This window comes from Brachycentrus maculatus, unplaced genomic scaffold (assembly GCF_059751285.1).
Source record: "Brachycentrus maculatus isolate JH-2025_06_01 unplaced genomic scaffold, ASM5975128v1 h1tg001466l, whole genome shotgun sequence".
Classification (NCBI taxonomy): Eukaryota; Metazoa; Arthropoda; class Insecta; order Trichoptera; family Brachycentridae; genus Brachycentrus; species Brachycentrus maculatus.
Genome location: NW_028282105.1, coordinates 76,489 through 101,494, shown reverse-complemented (window position 1 = coordinate 101,494; position 25,006 = coordinate 76,489). Strand labels below are relative to the sequence as shown.

General features: G+C 31.1%; 1 protein-coding gene across 1 annotated transcript in view; it reads right to left on the bottom strand.

Annotated features, from left to right (window-relative positions):
• The window catches only part of LOC148298973 (carbonic anhydrase-related protein 10-like), an 84,864-nt gene extending 60,099 nt beyond the window's left edge, over positions 1–24,765 (bottom strand). The window contains exon 1 of the mRNA XM_088276482.1: positions 24,520–24,765. The gene's annotated coding sequence lies outside the window, so the exon portion shown is untranslated. The remainder of the gene's footprint in view (positions 1–24,519) is intronic.
• Positions 24,766–25,006: the final 241 nt, after the last annotated feature.

Sequence of the window (25,006 nt, the reverse complement as noted above, 5' to 3'; positions counted from 1 at the left end):
GAACACCAGGATAAGAGAAATATACGAGAATGAATATAGGAGAATGGAACCATCCAGATTCTCCTACATTGCATTGCATAGCCGACTTCCGGTAGACCACCAAAGAGATGGGAATCGACATTGCAGGAGGCTAATATCTCTCTAAAGTAGGCCACAAGGCTTACACCAATAAAAAGAAGAAAAAAAAGAGAGAATATATAAATATTTAAAATTTTGTGACACCGCATACAGTAAATACGAGGGATTTTGTATTGGCTGCATTCGGTTAAAGCGGTAAACATTATTTTCAATATCCTATCCACGAATACAAGATATGAATGAGTCGATAATATACGTATATGTTCACGTTGTATAATACTCCTTTACCCTCAAAATCACTTTTTTTTATAAACTTGGAATGTGCTTCGTTCATATATATTTTAAGTAATACAGTACGGAAAGTGATTTTTTTATCGGATTTTTGCGGACGTTTTTCAGACGTTTCATTGGCAGACGTTTTTCTCCAAGGCGATTTATGCGATTATCAATTTTATTTAATAAAGGTTAACTAAATAACTAACAACCTTTCGGTAAACAGAAAGAATTGAACGCTACAACACTTCTTTGCCCCTTCAAACATTCTTTCAAACACATCAAATACTTGATCATTCCAAGTTTTCCTCGATCTTTCTCTATTCCTATTTCTCATTTTATTTCCCTAACAAATTATTTTTTTATACATTTTTGACCTATAAATGCTTAGATTTCCATATTCTTCTTCATAAATGCTGAGATGTCAAAAATTGAAAAAATTACTCCTAAGCGTGTAAGATAATCCAGATGTTTTAACAAGTATTTGGACACACTCAAAATGTTTTAAATCAACATGATTGTTTGCAAAGACAGATTGATGTGACTCTCTATTCTCTCTGCCTTCTCTTGCGAGGAAGCAGCATGATGGTTAGATGGTTCTCAACATAATATCATTGGAATTTATAAAAAGTTTTTGAAAATATTTTTAGATATTGATCTAAAATTCAAATGTTTAAAAAACCCCTTAGGGAATGTAGTCATTCTATTTTTCACGTCTATTTTTTCAGTAGACGAACACTCCCCTATCTGAACGAATAAAACCACCCCGTTAAAGCTAGCAGCAAAGCCTTCCGTTCGAGACCGCACGTACTCCGGATATTAAATTCGGAACAGTTAATTACAATTCACTTTTATCTGAAAAACATGAAATTTTCTGCGTATCTTCCTGAAAACTGAAACACCGTGCTTATCGCTGAAGAATAACGCTGAAACGGCGCACGCTTTCGGCAAATAATATCCCTTTTAGGCATTATTAATTATAAGTGTTCATTAATAAACGAGAACATTAAAACTGACTAGTATTAAGACACTTTGAAGCACAAGTTTTTTTGGTATTTCTGAAATGTTAGTTGTATTTTTGTCAATTAAATGATTAGTAAAATACTTGTTTTTTATCACTTGAACATTATATTTTATTTTTAAACGACTAGTTTTAAAATCTACAGATGCTTTCATTTACGGGTTTGAATATACTCGTCAACTGTATTTTTATAATAAGTAACTAATGTACTTTTACCGTGTTTAGCTACCGTGCTAGAGGTCCCGGGTTTGATTCCCATGGGGGGTTGAAAATAAATATTAGCAATTTTACACTCAAACTTTTATTTAAAATTACTCTGGACTGGTTACTGAAGCGCAGAAGTGAACGCCGTGCCTTGATGATATTTTACAATACAAATTTATAAAATAATCCATAAAATAATTTTATAACTAAACTAAGTATGAAATATTTAGTTATTCACCAATGGATAATGGAAATGAAATCATTCGGTCATGTCGTATTTGATTGCATGTCATGTACAATTTTCTTTAATATAATTGTACAAATTTGTATTGTAAAATATGCTTTAAACTTAGGCAAGTTATTTCAATTTGTATTTATGTTAATTAAAAAATTAATGAAAATATATTTTTTAAAAGGTGTTAATTAAAATTTTTCATTATTTAATTATTTGTAACATCATTAAATTTCTGTACATATTTTGCTTTGAACATACATAAAATTATAATATCTAACTAAAATTAATAATATATTTTCTTTCCTCTGAGCATTATAATAATATTATCAGCAATGATTTCATAGCTTTTAACGAAGCCAAAATTTCCCACAAAGTAAATGATAATATTTTTATAAGCAATTTACATTAATTATGGTACATTTTCATTAGACTTTTACACGTGGAACATACGAGTATATGAAAATTTCAAATTGAAATTATATTAAAACGTATTTGATTAATTCATTACTTAACCCTTGTATGTTTATTTTGAAAAAATTAAGAAGGAAACTCACTCTATCTGGATAGAATATTTTGGTTCCCTTTTGAACAACAGCATTTTTCAAATTTCTGTGGAAATAATTTCTGTATTTTTCCTATCATGTTTTTGAAGGTGAAGTTAGATTTATTAATTTTTTTAAATAAATAATTCATTTTTTATAATGTTACAATCCAATATATAATCAAGTTTTTCAATTACTTGAATGTGGTTAGATGAGTAGTCAGAAAATCGGCGGGTATATATATCAAAATATGCATAAACCACTTCCGTGGTCAACCTCTTGGAAAAAATGGGTAAAAAAACCTCCCTTTTTTCACTATTTTCTTTTTTATCATATTTTTAAATATAATAAATAGATATAATCCATGAAATAAACAATATTAGGAAAAAAAATAAAAACGAAGGAAGAATGGATATATCTAGACCGGTGGGGGAACGACTATAAAAATCACTATAAAAAGTTTCATGTACTATGTGCGCAAACTAGATTCGGGCAAATCACTGTTACTGCAAAATACCTATCCGAATTGTATTCGGGCAAATCACACAAGGGGTTAATATGAAAGACACGATGATTTTTACTAAAGACAGCAGTGTAAGGTTCTTATCTCCTATAAAAAAACATATAAATTTACAAACTTTCAGGAATATGTATAGAAAACATTTTACAATAGTTTCACGTGCGATAATCGGCTGTAGAGCAAATATCGTGTTTACACCGTTATAACGATAAGCATCGACGAGTATCATGAAATATACATGGAGCAATTTCACGGGCAATTTGAATAAATAAACCGAGGCCATTAAATAATTATAGTAAGAAAAAGTTTTAAAATACGTTACTTTTTCAATTTAATTCTCACTTGGGAAAAACCACTATTTCTGAGAATCTATTATGACAAGTGGGTCGACGCATTCCGTAACATTATCAAACATCATAAAAACTTTATGTTTTTTATTATATGTAGATGTATTATATTCTCTTAAATATTTTATACACGTTTATATACCATAAAATTATAATTTTCAACCCCTGCATTGCTGTGTTTAAAATATACTATTTTTTCTAGCCTCCCATTAGTCTGATGATATCAGTAACGGCAAAAATTGATTCGCTAGTCAAATAAAATACATGCGGAAAAAAGTAAATATTATTTTGTTACATATTTACAAATAATTTAACGTTTTTTAGAGTTTTTCTTGAACATTTTTCGCAAATACTTTGTGGCACATTTTATAAACTTTATAAAATAAAACAACTTTGTTTTAACCACTTTTTGTTGGTAGACTTTTTCCAACCGGTTTCGACAAGAGCCTTGTCATCCTCAGAGTTTATGTACTAATTCTAAAAAGTTGAAATACTCACAGTAAGGTTATAATTAATTACCCTTTCAATACAATATTTTATAATTAATTAACCATGAGTATTTCAATGTTTTAAAATAAGCACATTAGCCCTGAGGATGACAAGGTTCTTGTCAAAACTGGTTGGAAAAGTGTACAAATAAAAAGTGGTTAAAACAAAGCTATTTTACATATTTTAAGTTTTTTAGTGTTTAAATGCTACCCCCTCTAATAATAAGCACTTGCTATGAGGGATGAATGAATAAATGTAGAAGGTTTATAATTCGAAGGCATTAAATGGGGTGGAAGGTTATGAAACGAAGCCCACCTGTTGCAGAGATATTAATTGAAGTATTTCTTTGTTAATTGATAAATTGTATCGCTGATAATTAAATATCGCTTTGGTTATCTAACTTTCTTTCGTGCTAAACTTTAATTGAACCCTCAAAAGTATCGATCGATGATTATTCTACTACTACTACTATCACAACGTTTTATGTAGTGGTAGACAGAGAGGATAAAATGCCATATACTTCTGTACTGATATGCACCAGGAGCTTTCTTCATATCCATATATGTAGTCACACTTGATAAAGTTAACTTTTCATATTATTTTTTGACGTTTCAACATAAATGTACAATAATATGGAAGTCTGGGGCTTGCGGGGCTTGCGACTGTCATAAGCTAGTTTAAGTGTCACTCTACACATGTGTAGCATTCACAAATACTACCCATGATTGACAATCTAGCCTATGACGGTCGTTAGCAACGTAAATGCCAAGACTTCCATATTATTCTTCATCTATGTTAAAATGTCAAAAAATAATATGAAAATCAACTCCTATAATTGGAGAAAATCCAGATTTGTGAACAGGTATTTGGACACACTCAAAAGGCTGTGAAATATAAATCTAATGTAAGCACAAGTTTCGAGAACTACAGATATTCTCGAAGCTAGCCGTGTTTACATTTATTAACTCAAAAGTGGTCTTATAAAAGTGTTTTATTTTATATAATTTATATTTGAAGCACTAACTAAGGTCTAAATATATTACACACATCCAATAGATGACTTAAATTAGATTACTAAGTAATAATAGAAATTAAAAAGGAAATTAATGATAATTTACAACTAATAAATACACAAGTAAATAATTTTTCTAAGAGTCCGTTATTAAATATGTTTCCTCATCATCCTCATCATTCCTGATCCCTTTTGACTGTGACTGCCAATCAACACAAAAATAAAGCCACTTGAGATCTACCTAAGCTTCTTTCCCTAACCATCAAAATATTTTGAATATTGTTTAGAAGACAGTGTTTTAGTATTAAACAGTCTTGATAAAGAAGCGGTTAGCTTCGAAACCAGTAGACATTATTATTTATAGTGATTTTAAAACAAAGTTTCATTTTATTTGATGTTTTATTATTTATTTGAATTCCATAAAGCAGGTTTTTATAACGATATCATCGATTGTGCCTCCATTCCCCTATTTATAAACGAAACGAAGTCCATAAAGTCCCTAACAACCCTCATTTTACGAAGATAAGGACGGCGCCAAAATCGTTACTTGGTTAAAAATTCATTTGTTCCCAAATAACTCGCTGATAAAAGCAATTAAAATTATGCGGAGCAGTGATAAATTATTCGTTATTTCTTCACGGCTAATAGGTGTTTTACACCAAAACGCTTCAGTTCAAATAATCTGCGATTATTTCATTAAAAAAATATTTCATCCGAAATTATTTTTCGAGTCGGTGAGATAATAACATACATAGATGTTTTACAACATTTTGAGTGTATCCAAACATCACCAATAGATGTCTCTAGTGAAGTTCTAGTGATTCAAGAACAATGTTTCGAAATTGGTTTATATATATTTATATATAAATATATATATATATATATATATATATATATATATATATATATATATATATATATATATATATATATATATATATATATATATATATATATATATATTATATAGATCTTTCAAGAATTTGAGTAGAGTGGTTGTCAGTAATGAGTAGAATCGGTGAATGTTACACGTGTGTAAAGTGTCCAATTAAACCCCCTATGACAGTCGTCGGCCCCGTGAATGCCCAGAGCTTTTTTTTCTTAAAGGAATAACCCACAAATTGTCTATTTTAGATGCTTGTCTCTAGGTATGATAGTAAGGATAGGGAAGGTAAATGTGAAAAATACATCACAAACACCCAGAACAATTGAAAATAAATCTTTCTTGAATTACTTTGCATTTCGCGGAATCGAACCAGTTTCATAGTTCATAACAGTTCCAAATAGCAGTTTCGCAGTCGACCGTCTACCCAACAACGCCACGGCGCCTGTCAATAAAAATAATAAAAATCAAGTTTTCAGGCAGCTCTCAATTATGTGAAAATAATCCAGGATTTGGACGTCGTATACAAATGGAAAGAGAGGAAAAGTATGCTCATTTCACTGTGAAATAATTTACATATACATTTTTAGGAGAAAGAGACTGGAACAGTATTTCCAGTCATCCTTATGTTAAAAAAATCTTGTTCTTATAAGCTGGTTTTAAATTTTAAGTGCTATTCGGAAACCAGTCAACAGATTCATTATCCCAAATACTCAGTAAAATGGTGTTAACATCTTAACATCACTGTTTTGTTTACATGGGGACAATTAAACCTCTCAATTGGTATGGTTGTAAACCTTTTGATGCCATACGCGTTATGTTGTAATACATCGCAACTAACGAGGCTTGAATAACAATAAACTTGTATATGACGAACCCCATTCATTTAGTATTTGATATATTCAAAGGCGGCAAGTGACTGAAATTACCAGCAGTGCATTTCACTTCAAAGAACAGTTTGTAAAATTTGTTTGTAAAGTTGAGCAGTTTATAAAATAGGTCTGATTGAAATTAAAACTTTAAAATTCTCATTAGTCCGCCTCCGTAGTGTAATGGTCAGCATGCTCGACTACCGTTCTGGAGGTCCCGGGTTCGATTCCCAGTGGGGTTTAATAAATGTAAGTGATTTTTTCACTCTAATATTTATTCAATATTACACTGGACTGGTACCTGAAGTGGAGGGCTGATCACCTTTCCTTCATGTGTAAACGATCGACATAACACTGCGTTTATATGAAGCAGTGCCCTATGCACCATTGGAGTGCGGTTAGGGTTTTATTATTATTTATTATTATTATTAATCATTTCAAATTGTCTATGAAACTCCTTCGAAAACAGTTACACTCTGAAGATGTTTCTTAATACAGTGAATCTACAGTTATTTTACTTCTAGTTTTTATGTTGGCTTACTAAATATAAATCAGAGGTAAAATAAATATGTATAAATATGTTAAGTATAAATATGTATAAAGCAAAATTAATATGAACATAAATAAACTAAATATGAATATAAATAAATCAGAGGTAAAATAAATATGAACGGACGTTAGACGAATCAATTTCAGGAACGAAATCTATCCAACACATTTGTTGTCTATCGCAATACTTTCATTCCCAATCATTTTTAAATAACCATTTTCTTTCGCATTGCCCAAAATAACCATGAAATTTGTGACATTGATATGTGCGGGTAAACATACTGTCCATATTAGAAGAGCAAATATATGTTATAATATTTCACTTATAATATAATATAGTAATAATATAGTAGTGTGGTTGTCAATAATGGGTAGAATTGGTAAATGTTACATGTGTGTAATGTGATCACTTAAACCAGGCTATGACGGTCGTCAGCCCCGTAAATGCCCAGACTTCCATATTCTTCTTCATCTTTGATGAGATGTCAAAAAATAATATAATAATATTTCGCATTATTATTTTTAATTACATTTTACTTGGTAAACAACACTTTCTTAAAATCTGTTGTGACTTTAATGATTGATATTATCACAAAGTGCTTAAATTTAAAAAAAAAATAAACAGTACTTTTAAAACAATTGAATTTCACTTGATATATACCACTACTTCTTAAAATCCATTGTTCGACGAGTTTCGATGAATAACGCATCATTTTTAAACATAAACGTTGTCACAATTTTTTTAAAATGAAATAGTAGTATTCTTCTTCTGTTGTTCTCTTAAGGGTGCAGAGGGCACTGCATCGTATTTAAGCAGTATTATCTTGATCGTAACTTACATGAAGGCAAGGTGATCCCTCAGATGACCAGTCCAAGGTAAAATCCAGTGTGTAAAATCACTTATATTTATTTTCATCCCCCCTGGGAATCGAACCCGGGACCTGCTAAATACCGTTACCATTACACCACGGAGGTGGACTCAGTAGATTCGGTATTTCAAAACTACTACAAAAAAATATTTCGTCTATCCTGGGAAGCGGAGCTTTGCATGGCAGCCAAGCAATCCAATCACTCGACCACGGAGCCAGATATAAGTACTTATCGTTCCAACCACCGACACTATTGTTCTTCAAACCCCTACAAACTACCCCAATACGCATTAGCTAAGCTTTATTCGAGGCCTATAGCGATATGATAACGGCCTTACAAGTAGAAAGACGGTTATCAAACCAAATAGTTGATTATAGTGATATTGTTTCATTCCGAGAGTCGTAATAGTTAAATGTTTGTACCGTGTCACAGGCTGAATTGAGCACAGCTACATTACCGATGCCTCGTTTACATTGGTAAATATAGCGAGTATTTTGCCTGGAATTTTCGCTAATAATTATAATAACAATCATAATAATAACTCTTTATTCCAGCTTGACTAAGTGGTGGGTGCAATACTTAGTCAGCCAAATATGTTTTACAACATTTTTTTTTTTACAATGAAATTAAAAATAATAAACAAATAAAAAAAGAGGAAGAAAAAAGAATAACAATAATAATAATAATAAATTTGGAGAGATGTAGATGAAAATTAGCTCGATGGCAAACGCAGCACTGTGGTCCAGTGCCGCCACATGTCCAGCCCCCATCTGTGTTCCACAAGCCGCTTTATGATGAGGTTGGAGCTCTTCATCAGCCTCTCCCGGAAGCCTGCCACTCAATAATGAATTGCATTAAAATAAAGTAAATTAAAAGATAATGATTAATATAACATTTCTTGAATGTTTTTCGCAGATACTTTGAGGCACATTTTGTGAACTTTATAAAATGAAACAACTTTTTTTAAACCACTTTTTTATTATAAGTACACTTTAACTTACCGGTTTCAACAATAACCTTGTCATCATCAAGGTTTGTTACTTTTTTAAATTATAAAACACTAAAAACATTAAAATACTCATAATTAATTACATCCCCTTACCAAAAACTAAATCCTAAATGTTTTTATGTTATGTTATGTTTTAGAATTTTATAAACTCTGATGGTGACAAGTTTCTTATCGAAACCGGTAGGTTAAAGTGTACTTATAATAAAATAGTGGTTAAAACAAAGTAGTTTTATTTTATAAAATTCATATAACAACATTTGTGTGTCCAAATACTTGTTCACAAATCAGCTCATCATTTTTTTTCACTTGCACGTTATTTGAACATTTTCGTGTGTCGACGTTGATGAAGAAGAATATGAAAGTCTGGATAATTACACAGCTTATGATAATAAAAATTCTAAATAATAAATAATAAGAGCTTCTTAATAATAAAATCACAAATATATCTCTTTTTTTAAATGCATATATTTTTTTCAATAAAAAGTCAAATTTCATTAATTGATTCGGCAGTGATTTTGTGGTAAAATCTATCCATTTTAATTAATGTTTTACTTAGTAAATACCACTATTTCTTAAAATCTACTGTGACACGTGTTTTGATGCATACGGTATTTGAAAATGATGCGGAATGCATCGAAACACGTGTCACAGTAGATTTTAAGAAATAGTGGCGTTTACTAAGTAAAACATTAATTTTAAAAAAAGTCAAATATTCGTGTTTTTATTATTTTACGAAAAATCTTAAATTTCAATAATATTTCTGTGAGCCTAAGCGGCTCATTATCAAAAATAGGTATCAAATTGTGGTAGAGTGGGTTCGAACCCGGAAACTCTGAGTCCACGACACCAACCCGACACAATTTATCAATCAATCTCGTGACAAGTACATTTGAGTTCACAACAACCATCTATGTTGGATTGAAGAAAGTTCAATTCGATCGAATCGAATTATCCAAATTTATAATTTTAAGCACGCCTAATTGAACCGGGAGGTAGAAAAACAAGGCGATTTAAATTAATTCGTCAACCTTTTTAACAATATGCTAGTAAATTATATTTACTACAATTGAATCTACCATAATAAACTAGGCTAAGGGTAAAATGGAAACGTGTTGAATCTTACGTGTAGAGGTATTTAATTTCAGGAGTTTCACCCACGCAATACATTCATTTTATGGATTGTAAAACCATTTATAGTAGACTTCGTTATATCAACGAGACGAATTATATATTTTTTTTAAATAACAGTAATTGGTGGAAATTTACCGTGATTTCACTTTTTTTTAATGTTTCATATTTAACTTTTATTATATACGAAAATACTTGAATTTCATACGATTTCTGTGAGCCTAAGCGTATCATTTTTAACAATAAATATCATATTGTGGTATAGTGGGTTCGAACACAGAAACTCTGACTCAAGAGCCTACGACACTAACCACTAGACCACAATCCGACACTTGTTCAAATTCATATTCATATAACGAATAAAACCGGTTTTGACAAGCATCTTCTCATATTCAGGGATGGATGTGTAGGTAAGTTGGCCTTAATTACCCACTTCCTCATCCTGCCATAAATATTTTCGACTTTTAATTTTAGTTTATCCATCTCTGTATATGAAAGATGATTTTCGAAAACGATTTTAAAAAATTTACCAAAAATAAAAATAAAAAAGTGGTTAAATACAAAGTTTTATTTTATTTTATAAAGTTTTAAAAAATGAGCCATAAAATATCTGTAAAAAATATTCAAAAAGAAAATGTTATCAATGTACCAAAAATATAAATGGTTGAAAATAAAATTATAACATTAATTTACAAATTATTACAATAGTATATTAAAAGCATTTTTAACTTTGTGGTACGGTAGTATAATGCAACACTCTCCTTATCATTCATCATTTACTTTATGTAATACAACTTTTTTTTTAAAACGTGGCTGTCGGTTTCGGAATAATCATTCCATCATCAGGTCAAATAAATGTCAGACCCTAACAATTTCACTTGAGTCTACATTTGACCTGATAAATTAATGATTATTCCGAAACGGTAGTCATAGAGTAGTGTTCTTTAAAGTGGTTTTACACAAAGTGAACGATGAACGATAAGGAGAGTGTTTCGCTTTTTTCCTTTTATTTTGTTAAATAAAAATTGTGTTTTATTGAAATATGGTTCTTGAGTTTTACATACTAAACACATCGTAGTCGTACAGGAGAAAGTGACCAACTAACAAAACGTAAAATGTTCACTTGGGCCATTTAAGTCACTTTTGCTTGGCAAGAAAATAAACGTCAATGCAGTTAGTCATTTTTAATAAGTCAATATATTATACTTCCAAGTTTAAAAAAGGGATTTTTTCAGGGCAATATTAAGCTAGTAAGATATCAAATAGTCAATGATCACGTTTTTATAAAAAAATGCACCAGGTGACTTTCCTTTTATGACTACGCTATGTAAATGTCATGTTACAAATAACACTCTTATCGTGCACTATTATTATTTAATTAAATTTAACTACGACATGTACGTATGTATGTTTATTTATAATTTCTGCATCCCATAGAATGTTATATCCTTGTTAGGGGGTTGTAGAATCAGGCCATTGTTCGAGGGTGGAAGTATCCCGTAATGGGATAATTAACACTGGGTATGGGAGGGGGTGTGATCGTCAGAACACAGCGAGTTTAGGGTACTTTATGGGGGAAGATCAAGGAATTAAGCTCAGACATATAATGGCAATTAATATGTGAAACGGCGTACGAACAATATATGATACAATATGAGTATTGAACAAAAATATGGAGTGATTTATTTGTAACTGCAGTCAGTTGGTAGAATATTTTTTTTTTAATTTTTGAGTAATGTATCCACAATAAAAAAATAATTAGATCGAATCCCACTTTTATTTAAATATATACAACGATATATTCGTCTTACCAAGACATTATCAAACACTATCAAAGAGTTTTTTATCCGCCACCGTAGTGTAATGGTCAGCATGCTTGACTACCGTTCAGGTGGTCTCAGGTTCCCAGGAGGAATTCCAAGAGGGGTTAAATAAATATAAGTGATTTTTTTACTCTAATATTTATTCAAAATTACCTGAAGCGGAAGTCTGTTCACCTTTCCTTTGTGTGTTTGATGGAGATAACACTGCGTTTATATGATGCAGTGCCCTATGCACCATTGGGGTTCGGATAAGGGTTTGAAGAAGAAGAATTATTATTATTATTTGAGTGTATAAAAATATGGAGGCTAAGGAAGGCAGGTGACAGAATATAAATGAAATGCATATCAGACGTGTATTTTGTCTACATGTCTTATTTTTGCTATCCTTCTCTGCACCCAATGGTGCATAAGACACTGCATCGTATCGACGAAGTGTTGTCTTGAACGTTAATTTTATGAAGTCAAGCGTTTTTTGAAATAGTCAAGATTGATATGAAATAAACATGAGAGTAGGAATTACTTATATTTATTTTTAACCCACCTGGGAATTGAAAATGGGACCTTCAGTACGGTAGCTAATTGTTCTAACCATTACACTATAAAGACGGTCAAAAACCACTTGAAACAGTCATCAAATATCATTTTAAAATAAATTAAAAAACTTATAATCAAATATTACGTTATTCTTGTATACAGTTTTAATATTATTTTAAGTAGAAACCTATAATGGCAATTGAAGTCTGGTTTTTCATTTCAATTTTTTTTGTAAAAATGTGGTTTTCTAATAAATAAATAAAATTTAAAAAAAGGCAAATACTTGAAAGTGGTCAGGGCAATAATCGGCCGATATGTTTGAGGAGATGAATGAATGCGAAAGAGGCAAGGATTGTTTACAAAGACAGATTTCTGACATTCTACTCTCTCTGCCTACCCCTTCTTGGAAGCTGCGTGATGGTTTGTTAGTCTCAACATAGATGAAGAAGAAGTCTTTATTGACTTAAAATGTTGCTATTATTTTTGAAGATGTCGGTTTAAATATTTTAATACGTAACAAGTAAAAAATTGTCTTTCAGCTAAAATGGGTCATTTGGGCTTGGGCCCATGAAAATTTTTAATTAGGTGTATCGCTGTTCTTAGAAGATAAACTTTGTTTCGATGTAATTAAGAATTCCGTAAATATCTCTGTCACCAATGTTCCTTCCTCGACTCACCTCTCACCTCGCTCTTAACATTTGATTGCTAAAGTTTCAGCAGAAAACGAGTCAACAAAATAGTTGGAAATCTTCTGATAAAGCTGCAAGGCTTTGATTTAATGGAAAGCCTGTTTAATTCTAACAGGATTACAGAAGTGAGCAGGAAGAAAAAGTTATTCTGGTAATTATAAGTTCGGTTTATTCACGAAAACAATCCACGGAGGTCCACATACTATTGTAAATGGCTAAAAGGTAAATATAGCCTCCCCAAAATTTATTGCGCATAATGCTATATGTAATCTTGTTACAATAGTTTACACGCAACAATGAAGTCCTGGTACCAATCCTACTGTATGCATATAAGCATAATATGGAGTTTAGCAAAAGAAGGATGAACGTAGACTGAATGCAATCAAAATGCGATCTCTCAGTGCGGCAAATGATATTTGATACATGTTTGAAATGGTGACTGTAAATGAAAATGTAAATGGTGGAAAGTAAGAATATTTTTTAACTTGTCACATTGTTGTTTTGTCTAAGAATCAACATCTTCTAACAGTGCACAATGGAGTCCTGGCACCTACCCTTTTGTATAGAAGAGAAGCAAGGAGTTCAAAATAAGGATGATTGAACGTCGTCATTATTCGGTATTTCAGATGAATGTGCGTCAAAACGATGTATGACACATGTTTGAATGGTAAAATAAGGAAAAGATGCAAACCTGGGAAAATCGTTTTCGATAAAAACAAAAAAAGTGTGTAGAGATGGTTTGGATATGTGGAACGAATGCGTGAGTAGAATATAGGAGTAAGATTCTTCACAAAATATTTAGATATATTGAATACTAATTAACGCCTTAAATAACCAGAAATCCATATATTTTTTCATTGGTATATAAACTCATAAGTACAACATAACCTAAAATTTGTGAGCAACAAAATTAGACACACTCAAAATATTGTGAATTGACATTTAACTACTACAAATCATATTATTTTTTGACATCTCATCAAAGATGAAGAAAAATATGGAAGTCTGGGCATTTACGGGGCTGATGACCGTCATAGGCTGGTTTCTTTGAAAAATACTCTTTTAATTGGAGATAATCTAGATTTGTGAACAAGTATTTGGACACACTCAAAATGTTGTACTACAAATCATTTAAACGCATATAATATTTTTTTTTGACCCTTATAGGAATTGAACCTGGGACTTCAAGCGCAAGCTATGCAAACGCACTTACGAATTAACCACGAAGAGAAACCAAAGCAATAATAATGAATTATATTAATTAATATAGTATTCATTGACTTTTATACACAAAGTTTTGATTTTGAGACCAAAACATCCCCTGAATTCCACCCCGCGGAGAAGGCCGACAATTAAACCGTTCTCTAGTATTGTTGGCTTGTTGTTATTCCAGTAACTCTGAGAATAGTGGGAACATTCCAGGAAATTGGGAGAACATTACTCTCAACTGAATAAACTATGCCAATCGGCTTATTAGGAAGCATTTCAGGAATTCCTGAAATGTCATGAAAAATTTCCGTGGCTTCCATATCGTAGTACAATAGAAATATTTTTAATTTATTATTAGATTAAAACCAATATTTTAGCTTTTCCACTTTTTTATTTGACCAGCGACCGGGTTTCGTCGTCACCGACATCATCAGACTGGTGAGAGGCTATACAAATTGTTATGTTATATATAAAAGAAGGCAGGAGTTGATAACCATGATTTGATATAATTTTATGAGGGTTATCAACTCCTGCCTTCTTTTATATATAACATAACAATTTTTATAGCCTCTCACCAGTCTGATGATGTCGGTAACGACGAAACCCGGTCGCTGGTCAAATAAAAAAGTGGAAAAGCTAAAAATATTGGTTTTAATCTAATAATAAATTAAAAATGCAATTCCATCACGAAGTGTCAGTGGATAATAGAAATATTTTGTTTTTAATAATCTCTTCACAAATTTTTAATTCAGACAAAATTCTAAATCAATCACAATTATAACTAACATTCGGAAGCAATCCAATAACAAACCATGTACTCGTATAATTTATGTCTTAATGCAATATTCTTCGTCTTCCCATCCTAATTCACACTTAACGGTGTAAAGGGCATTGCATTGTACTGACGCAATGTGACCTTGATTGTTTCTTTGACCAAGGCCAAGCGATAAATCCTTTGCTACGGAAAAATGTATCTATGTTCCTTAAATAAAAATAAATATTTTAAAAAAATTGCCAGACCAGGATGATAACAAATTAGAGTGAAAAATTAAAAAAATATTTTGATCGATCTGGTGATGTAAATGAAATTTAGGATTTTTACGGAGTGCGTGGAAGATTTTGGTGAGAGTGTTTTAATATTTTTGAATTTAAACAAACCCTTATGATGACAAGGTTCTTGTCGAAACCGGCAGGTTAAATTGTTTTAATGAAAAAGTTGTGAAAACAAAGTTAATTAATTTTATACAAGTTGTTTTATTATTTTTATCAATGCTTTTTTCTCAAATAACTTCATAAAAGATAAAAACATCTAATCTCGTTTTGTAAGGTATCCCATTAAAACACATTTATATGCTCTTCAGTTTCCTGTAGACTGAATTTCAGGCTCCCACACGTATTCAGATAATTAAGACAGAAACGTCCTGAAAGTAGTCGAGGAGTGAGCCTGAAACCTGACACTGAAACGGTATAACAGTTCGCCATCGGGGGCGCCGCTTCAGCCATACGACCTGACATACTGCTCGCTGCAAACTGCAAGGGGTAACTCCGTCACCTACCCTCGCGTTACCCCTGAACCAGATACTGAAAATTCAATTTACTTTTCATACCGAAGTTTAGATAGGAGGTTTTAAAAGTTCGCTAAAGTGACGTGTACTTATTTGGGATTGTGAAAAGTAAAATGAATTGTATTTTCGACACACACATAAAAACTCCTATTTATTTTGCATATTTTATGGTTTTAAAATGGTGATAAAGGCAAAAAAAAATATTTTAATCACCGTTGTTTTCAAGTAGTAAAAAATAGTTGGAGACTCTTGTTATAAAATTTCGACAATTTTGTCAATATGCATATTTAATATATACAAATATTAAGTTTTCTCCTTTTGAACATAAATATATTTATATTTATTGATGGAGAAACAAATACATGCTGAAAAAGAGTAAGGTGAGGATCTATAAAACCTGCGTAAGACCGATCCTGACATACGGCACGGAAACAAGAGCCGACACCGCGAGAATAAAAAGCCTTCTTAGGACATCGGAAATGAAGACTCTACGACCCACTGCAGGCCTTACACTTCGCGACAGAGTAAGAAACTCACATATAAGAAAAATCTGCGATGTTGAAGATGTTGTGCGATGGGGAAGAGAAAGAAGACGTTTCTGGAGAGATCATGTGAGAAGAGCTAGTTCGGATCGAGTGGTGAGGGTGGCAGCGGACAGCAACATAAGCGGGATCAGACCCCTAGGAAGACAACCTAAACGATGGAAGGATAGCTGGTCTTCCACCTCCCAGGAGCGACCCGAGAATGACAGGACCTAGTCCTAAAAGAAGAAGAAGAAGATTCGGCATAAACCTGTTAATATATAAAACATAATATTGCTACTTCTAGTTTCAGAAGCTATAATTACTTCCAACTACTGGTTTAAATAAAAACACTTCTCTCATAAGCTACAGATATATACATCTGTATATATACATCGCTATACATCTGTAGCTTCCATAAAGAGTTGTAACAATAAAATACTCAAGTGGTAAAAAACAAATAAATGTTTTATTTATAATTCAATCACTTATTACCATATAAGTGAAAAGTCATGATTAAACTAAACATGCGGTAAAATACAAATGTTTTATTTGCGATTTAATCATGTCGCACCACAATGTGATACAAACACATAAGATATTATAAATTATAAATAAAACACTTGTTTTTTACCACTTGAGAAGAATTAGAAAAAAACAGAGTTTTATTTAAAATTTCTTTTACTTATAAGTCTTACCACAAAATGAATGCCGAAACAATAAATAACACACAATATTCTATATACATTTTGGCATATTTATCACAATCATTTGAATATTAATCATCACACATAATCTGTGATGAATATAAAATTAATTTATCATGATTTTGATGCGTTGAAAAGTCACAAATTCACTTAGCATCCATAAACACCACCAAAATGACTTAATCAGGTGTAAATTTGAAGGGTCGTTAACCCTTAAGCTCCCGTAAGTACCATTCCGACCCCAACCCATGCGTCGACAAAGTTTCTAATGTCCCCCTGATATTTGACTGAGTAAGCAACGACATCCCTTCGTCATAAAACGAGGCAGCGCTTTAAATGACCCGTGCGCCTTCCAATAGAGCCTTTTTGGTCCCTTTCACCGAACTCCCAGCGCCTGGGGTTAAATTTACCGGAAAACACTACCAAGAAAGAAGAGTCTCTTTTTTGGGTTGAGAAAAATGGGTAACACCTTAAGAGTCATGTCCTTGAAATATCAATAAAATCTAAATATGAAAAATAAGTATAAAAATAAACTTAACTTGAATCGGCAGTCACAATTTGATAATATCTTTTTATTTTTAATTTAATTTTTACTTGGTAAATGCCACTATTTCTTAAATTTTATTGTCTTTCAATGCATCGAAACATTTTATATTAGATTTTAAGAAATGGATACTAACTAAAAAAAAATCAGTAAACTAGTAGGTGGATATAATAAAAAACCACAATCTTTGGTTGTTACACATTCATTAATCTCCATTCATTTTTTTTCTGTATGTATAATGAATATGTATAAGTATGTATATGTATATATATGTGTGTACGTATGCGTATGTATATGTATGTATGTATATTTATAAATATATTTTTAAACTTCATACCAAGAAAAAAAATCCTTAAACCACCCTTATTAATTCCTCTCCTTTCCTTCTCCTTCCTGCCAAATCTATTTTTTATATAATACCCTTTTTTGTTTAATCTTTGAATGTTTTTTAATAGTTTTATAACATAAATGTGGAATTGTTTAATTGGCTTTTTTTTATTAATGTAACTATTTTTGTAACTGTAATGTAATGTTTATTTTTCTTAATGTAACTATTGTTTTATGTCATTTTTTTATATGTAAGCTGTACAATTCCCGAATAAATAAAAATATAAAATAAAAAAAATACATTCATATATCTCCATACATATCCACCTATCTAAACCATTTCAAAACACCTTTCTTATTTTGATTGACAATGCTTATTGCAGCCTGCATTATTTATTTATTTATTTGAAAGGCCTTTAACATAATTCATATATACAGTATCTTATATAAAAATACACTTATAGAGAAACAAAAAGCCTTAAACATAAAATAATAATAAAATAACAAATAGTAAGCACTGATAAATACACGTCTCCTTTACACACTATCAGCGAGCATCGAGAGAGAGTAAAACACATCGTTTAAATGTATCCATTATAACATGGATAAGAAATGCTGAGAAAGTACAGACTTCAAGGTGGATAACAATATATTAAATAAATCTATACTTTCAAAAGCATTGGCTTACATATGAAGCCTCGGAATCGGAGAGAACATGGCATAGTTTGCATTATGTACCTACAAATACTGCGAATATAGATTTTGCCTAGTACCTCTCCTAGACTCGAATTTTATTTCGAGTATTATACAAACAATTAAAATGTTTATCCTTTAAATTTCCCATTTTCTTTTATCAAATTATTAGGTTTTTTACAACCACACTAGACAAATTTTGGAATTTATATTTATCTTTCAATTGAACCTTCTTTTACATACAAATTTCTCAATACCACATTTGGTTTTACTGAGTATTGCTAATACAAAATTAATATGTTTTGAGTGGTCGAAATAAAAAAGTGATATTTTACTTAAGCTAACCAAATGCCAGGTCATAAGCTCTAGGATGCTTAAAACCAGCCTTTAGTCCAGAGCTGTAAGCGATAAAGGTGACCAGACTTTCAAATTTTTCTTCGTCTGTGTTTAGATATGAATAAAAACTCTCAATATCAATTAGTTAAAACTGATGTAAAGATATTTTAAAAAATAAACAAAAATATTTAAGACATGGTAACCTAGCATTTTTATAGATATTTTATCACCAGAAAATTTATAATAGAATGACTAACGATAATTTCAAATAACAAAAAACTTTATTAAAAAATATCTTCATGTAAAATATTCTTTAACGTAGTTCTATGAAAAAGATTATTTTAGTTTAGATAGGTCTTCATAATCTTCAATCAATAACTTTGAAAAGATTGGCGTCAAAAAGTAGTACGCTAATGAAATTTGATAAACCTCATTCATGTTTTGTAAAAATAAAATTTATAATTTTTCACTAAAGAGCTTAATGCAAAAAAAAATATGAAAATGTATTAAATAGCAATGTATGAAAATAGTATTTTATTTTGTAATACCCCATTTTGATGGTCTTTAAAGTGAAGAAAAAGTCTAAAAATTCTGTACCAATAGCAAAATAATCACAATTTTTGAAGGAATTATAACGTGAATTAAATATTTTACTAACTTTCTTACTTACTTACTTACTTTCCCCTCTCCTTATTTATAGAAAAATTTTATATTTTATATTTTAGTTACTATACAGACCTGAATGATGGAAGTTTAACTTCTGAAACATGTAGTCTATAGTAAAACTCAAGTGGTAAAAAAAAAAGTGTTTTCTTTAATTATTGTAACATAAAAAAGGTTTTGTAACACAATTTTGCTTGGGAATTACGGTTATTTTTTTGTCAAATGTTTTTTTTTATACTAACTAACTAACCATCAGTGGTAAGCAGAAACAATAGAATCCCACACTAATCTATTTTTGCATGCAGTTTTATTTTCTTTCCCACATTTTCATACATCTTTTCATACATACACGCCGATTATTCCAACTCCTGACCTGACCACATTCGAGTATTTAAAATACTTGATAATGTCGAGTTTTCCTCGTATTTTAATTTTACTAGAAACAAATGATTTTTTTTCAATTATTTCTATAATCTTCTTTTTCCCAATTCAATCACAGTAAAACGCCCTTAAGGTAGTATTTTACGAAAATGGCGCTATATAAATTATCCAAAATTATTATAATTAGTTATAACCCAAATCGTTTTTATATTATAAAATAAAATAACATTTTGACAGTTTTTTTCCACATTTATGTTTATATGTAGAAAAAACTATGTGGTAGTTATTTTTTTCATATAAAATGGAGTTCCACCTAAAAATGTCAATAATTTTTTTTATAATTAATTAAGGAATAACCCACAAAGTCTCAATTAGAGGCTTGTCTGCAGGTAGGATATTCAGAGTTGAGAAGGTAAATATTTAAAAAAAAAAATACATCAAGAATACCTAGACCAATTGAAAATAAATATTTCTTGAATTTATTTTGCACTTGGCGGGAATCAAACCCACGACGCCAGTTTGACATTCGAGTGTCTACCTAACCACGCCACAGAGCCTGTCTAAAACATTGTAATATTGTATTTTTTCATTCCTAATGTTGTTATCATTCTGTCATATTTTAAAATAAGTAAATGAGACATTTTCATTTGTATTACGAAAGGTTGTCATGGATTAAAAGGGTTGCTTCTGTCTAGAAAATAGGTTATATTTTGAACATTATGTATGGAAAAGGGTGGAAATTGATAAGAGGTCCTTTGGGAGGTATGGGAGATTTTATACTCTTCCTCCATTTATGGGTAAAGTTTTTCAGATAATAAAGACAGTTTAAAAATATTTTAAGCATTTTTCTTTAAAAATCCAACAAATTAATGGAGCAATTTTTTTTCAATTATTTTCAGGGGATAAACATATGAATATTGGAAAAGAGCTGTTTAGTTTCCGCTGATAGAAACTTATCAACGAAAACATAGCAGTACACAGTGGAGTCCCGGTACCAACCCTAAGGTTTGAATACAAAATGAAGCATGAAGATGGCAAAAGTAGGATGAAAGTAGACTTAATGCAGTCAAAATGCAATCTCTCAGATATATCGCTCACTCCTTTCAACAACGTCATATATCAAAAAACTAGATTTTTCAGGAAATCGTTTTGAAAGTTTAAGAAAATAATGAAATGTATTAAAAATAAATATCAAACCACTCATTGAACTTTTTACTGTCCAACAGATCTTTTTAGGTAAAACCTGCATGTTTTTTCTTCATTTGAAAAATATTTAGGATATTCAAAAAAAATAATTAAACAATACCTTTTCTTCAAAATGCAAAAACAACACTTTCTGCCGTGTAGCGGGTTAATATAAAGTTAACAATATGCCGCTTTTGCTGGTATATAGTACATTTTTTGGGCATTCCGAAACATGCACAACTAAAAATTGACGATTTTTGAAATATGACGTAGTTGAAAAGACTGAACGATATGTCCAGTAAGAAAATGTGTGACAGATGTTCAAATGGAACAATAAGAAAGGAATGCAGCATTATCGATAAAATAAATTTATGAGGCGAATGTAAGTGGAAAATAGAGCAGAGGAAGACCAAGAAAAACATGGCACGATCAGGTGTGCCAAATACTTGAAAGTGGTCAGGTTAGGAGTCGTAACAATCGGCGGGTATGTATGAGGAGATGCATGAACGTAGAAGAGGCGAAGAATGTTTGCAAAGACAGAGTGGTGTGGCGTTCTATTATCTCTGCCTACCCCTGCAGAGAAGCGGCGTGATGGTTAGTTAGTTGGTTAGTTTAAGAAAGGTGTATGACATTCAGCGATAATTTTGGTTGAGTCGCAAGATTGTCGTTATATTAAAATTAATAATAGTTTTTAATTTAAAAATTTGTCCATTTTATTAACACAAACATAAATTGCAAAATATCGGTCTAAAATTTTTATTTTATGAGAAAATCATTTGAATGCAGTTGATAATAGAAGCAGAGGAAAATATAAAATGATCAAGTATTTCAAATACTTGAAAGAGGTCAGATAAGGAGTTGAAATAATCGTCGGATATGTATGAGGAGATGTATGAACGTGGAATAGGCGAAGATTGTTGTATAGACACAGTGGTGTGGCTTTCTATTATCTCTGCCATTCCCTGCGAGGTAGGGGTGTGATGGTTAGTTAGTTTAAACAGTACAATGAAAAAACTAATCAACATAACATTGCATCAATTTGGTACAGTGCCTTATGCACCATTGGGTGCGAATGAATGTAAAAAGCACAAGAAAGAAAAATAATTAAATGAAATAAAAATTATTTTTTAACATCTCATCAAAGATGAAGAAAAATATGGAAGTCTGGGCATTTACGGGGCTGACGACCGTCATAATCTGGTTTAAGTGATCACTTTACACACGTGTAACATTCACCAATTCTACCCATTATTGACAACCACGCTACTCAAATTCTTGGAAGTTCTATATATATATGAACCAATTTAGAAACCTTGTTCATGAATCACTAGAACTTTACTAGAGACACCTATTGGTGAGATGTAAAGAAGCCCCGTAAATTCCCAGACTTCCATATTCTTCTTCATCTTTGATGAGGTGTTAAAAAATAATATGCAAATAACTCCTGTAATTGGAGATAATCCAGATTTTGTGAACAAGTAAATACTTTGGACACACTCAAAATGTTGTAAATGAAATAAAATTCCCTTTATGGAATAGATTACAAAAATCCGATAATTTTTTTACCGACGGATCTTATATCGCTTAACAGAAAGATATGTCATACCCTAAATTATTTAAATAAGTGCTCACTAAAAACTTATACTCATTAGAATATATGAATTTATTGGATCGAGTATAAAAAACATTCATTTTTATTTTTCCTTGATGAGTACCCAATATACGTGACGCATACATAATTGTCCATATTTATTTAAAGTTTTCTTTACAGTCAATTGGATGGACATTTTTAATTCCAATGAAATCATATCATTCAACAAAAAAAATTTTCAACGCCATGGTAAGCGTGTTAAGCTACCATGCTGGAGGTCCCGGGTTCGATTCCCAAGGGGAGGGGTGAAAATAAATATTGGTGATTTCACTCTCTAATATTTATTTAATATAACCTTGGACTGGTCACTGAAGCGCAGGAGTGCATCATACAAATGCAGTGTTATCTTGATCTTTAACACATGAAGGAAAGGTGATCAGCTCTCCGCTTCAGGTACTAGCCCAGGGTATTAAAGAATAAATATCAGAGTGAAAAAATCACGTATATTTATTTTACCCCCCTGGAAATTGAACCCGGAACCTAGAGAACGGTAGCCGAGTGTGCTGACTATTACACTTCGGAGGCGGACATTAAAATAGTCACAATTAATCACAAACAAACGAAAGTTTACTTATTCGGCACATTGTGTTATTGGCAGTCACTATGTGTTAATTTTTATCTATTTTCAATTTATTTTTTACTTGGTAAATACGGCGTTCAATAATGATGCGGAATGCATCGAAACACGTGTGAAAAAAAAATGTAAAAATAGTAGAATTTACCAATTTATATTCTAATTATAGTTAATTTTTTTTTATTTCGATTGCTTCAAGATCATAGGTAAAAAGTCAAATTAACGGATCAATCCAAATTTCAAATTTGGATCTTTTCAGTATTTTGCAATTATACTAGAAAATTTCGTTGTATTAAGAAATAAAATTACCAAGGTTTTTTTTGTACCAAAAATTTTGAACATCCTTAAAAAGTATTGGGGAATATTTTTACAACAGTTGAGGTATATTGTATTTCCAATTCATAAAGGTGTCCGCACTGTCGACATACAATTTTTGCATATGCAGAAATTTTGAAACCAATTTTTTTATACAAATTTATGAGGCTAATAAAGTTGTAAATTGGAGCATGTCAAAAACTAGAAAACGGTTAGGATTTGGAATAATCGGTGGGTATGAATGAGGATATTCATGAGTGAAATCAGAGTCGAAGAATGTTTGCAAAGAGTGGTGTGATGTTTTATTCTCTCTGCATGTCCCTGTGGGGAAGCGGCCTAATTGTAAGTTAATTTATCAAACTTTTCGAGTATATGAGCATTGGCGGTTAATTGCTAAAAGGTTATATCTTCCAACCAACAAAAACAGCTTTATTAACTTTTCAACTGTTTTAAATTAGAGGGCAGAAATTGTCAATACATAAGTTTTAACGAATTTTTATTTAAATTTAAATAACAATATATTATGTATAACTGGCTTTAATTTAAACTTGATATTAAAATTATTTCAACATTTTTTTTAATCTGAAAATTTTGGAAAGAATATTTATATCATAATAATTTTAAATCAGTTTTAAATGATTTTTGGAGGTATAATTCATTCTGTTGTGCCTTATTATTTACATTCATTAATTTAAATTTAAAAAATATTTTTTTAAATTTAATATATCAGGAAATACTAATCGTTACTTATTAAATATTAAACATTTACTTACTTTCAAGTTCAGCAAAATTTCTTCAAAACTTTTTCCACTTAAACTTTATTTTTAAAAAAATCACATAACTACGCAAAATTCAAGAAAATATATTTTTTCAAATCACTCAATCAATTGTAAAAAAAAATTAACTACAAAAGTTGTATTTCAAAAGTTTTCAACTCACTGTTGCATACAAGGGATGAAATTCAATCTCGTAAATTTTCGATGTATTTTCTCACAGTTTCCGGCGTGAAGACGTCCTACCCGCGCGGAGATCGGCGCCAGACTGCCAGACTGAAGGAAATTCAGCGCTTTTCCTACGTACAGGCCAGGATTGTCCCGCTTCTAGGCGGAACGCCTAAATTCGGGAAGGCCATATGAAATGTGGGCGCGTTTTCAACTTAAATCACAGTGGAGGGGAGGAAACGTCGTTCGGGGACAGCACACGCTAATGTCCCGCGAACGAAAAACATCCCGATTGACCTTCGATTGTTTTCATTGAAAA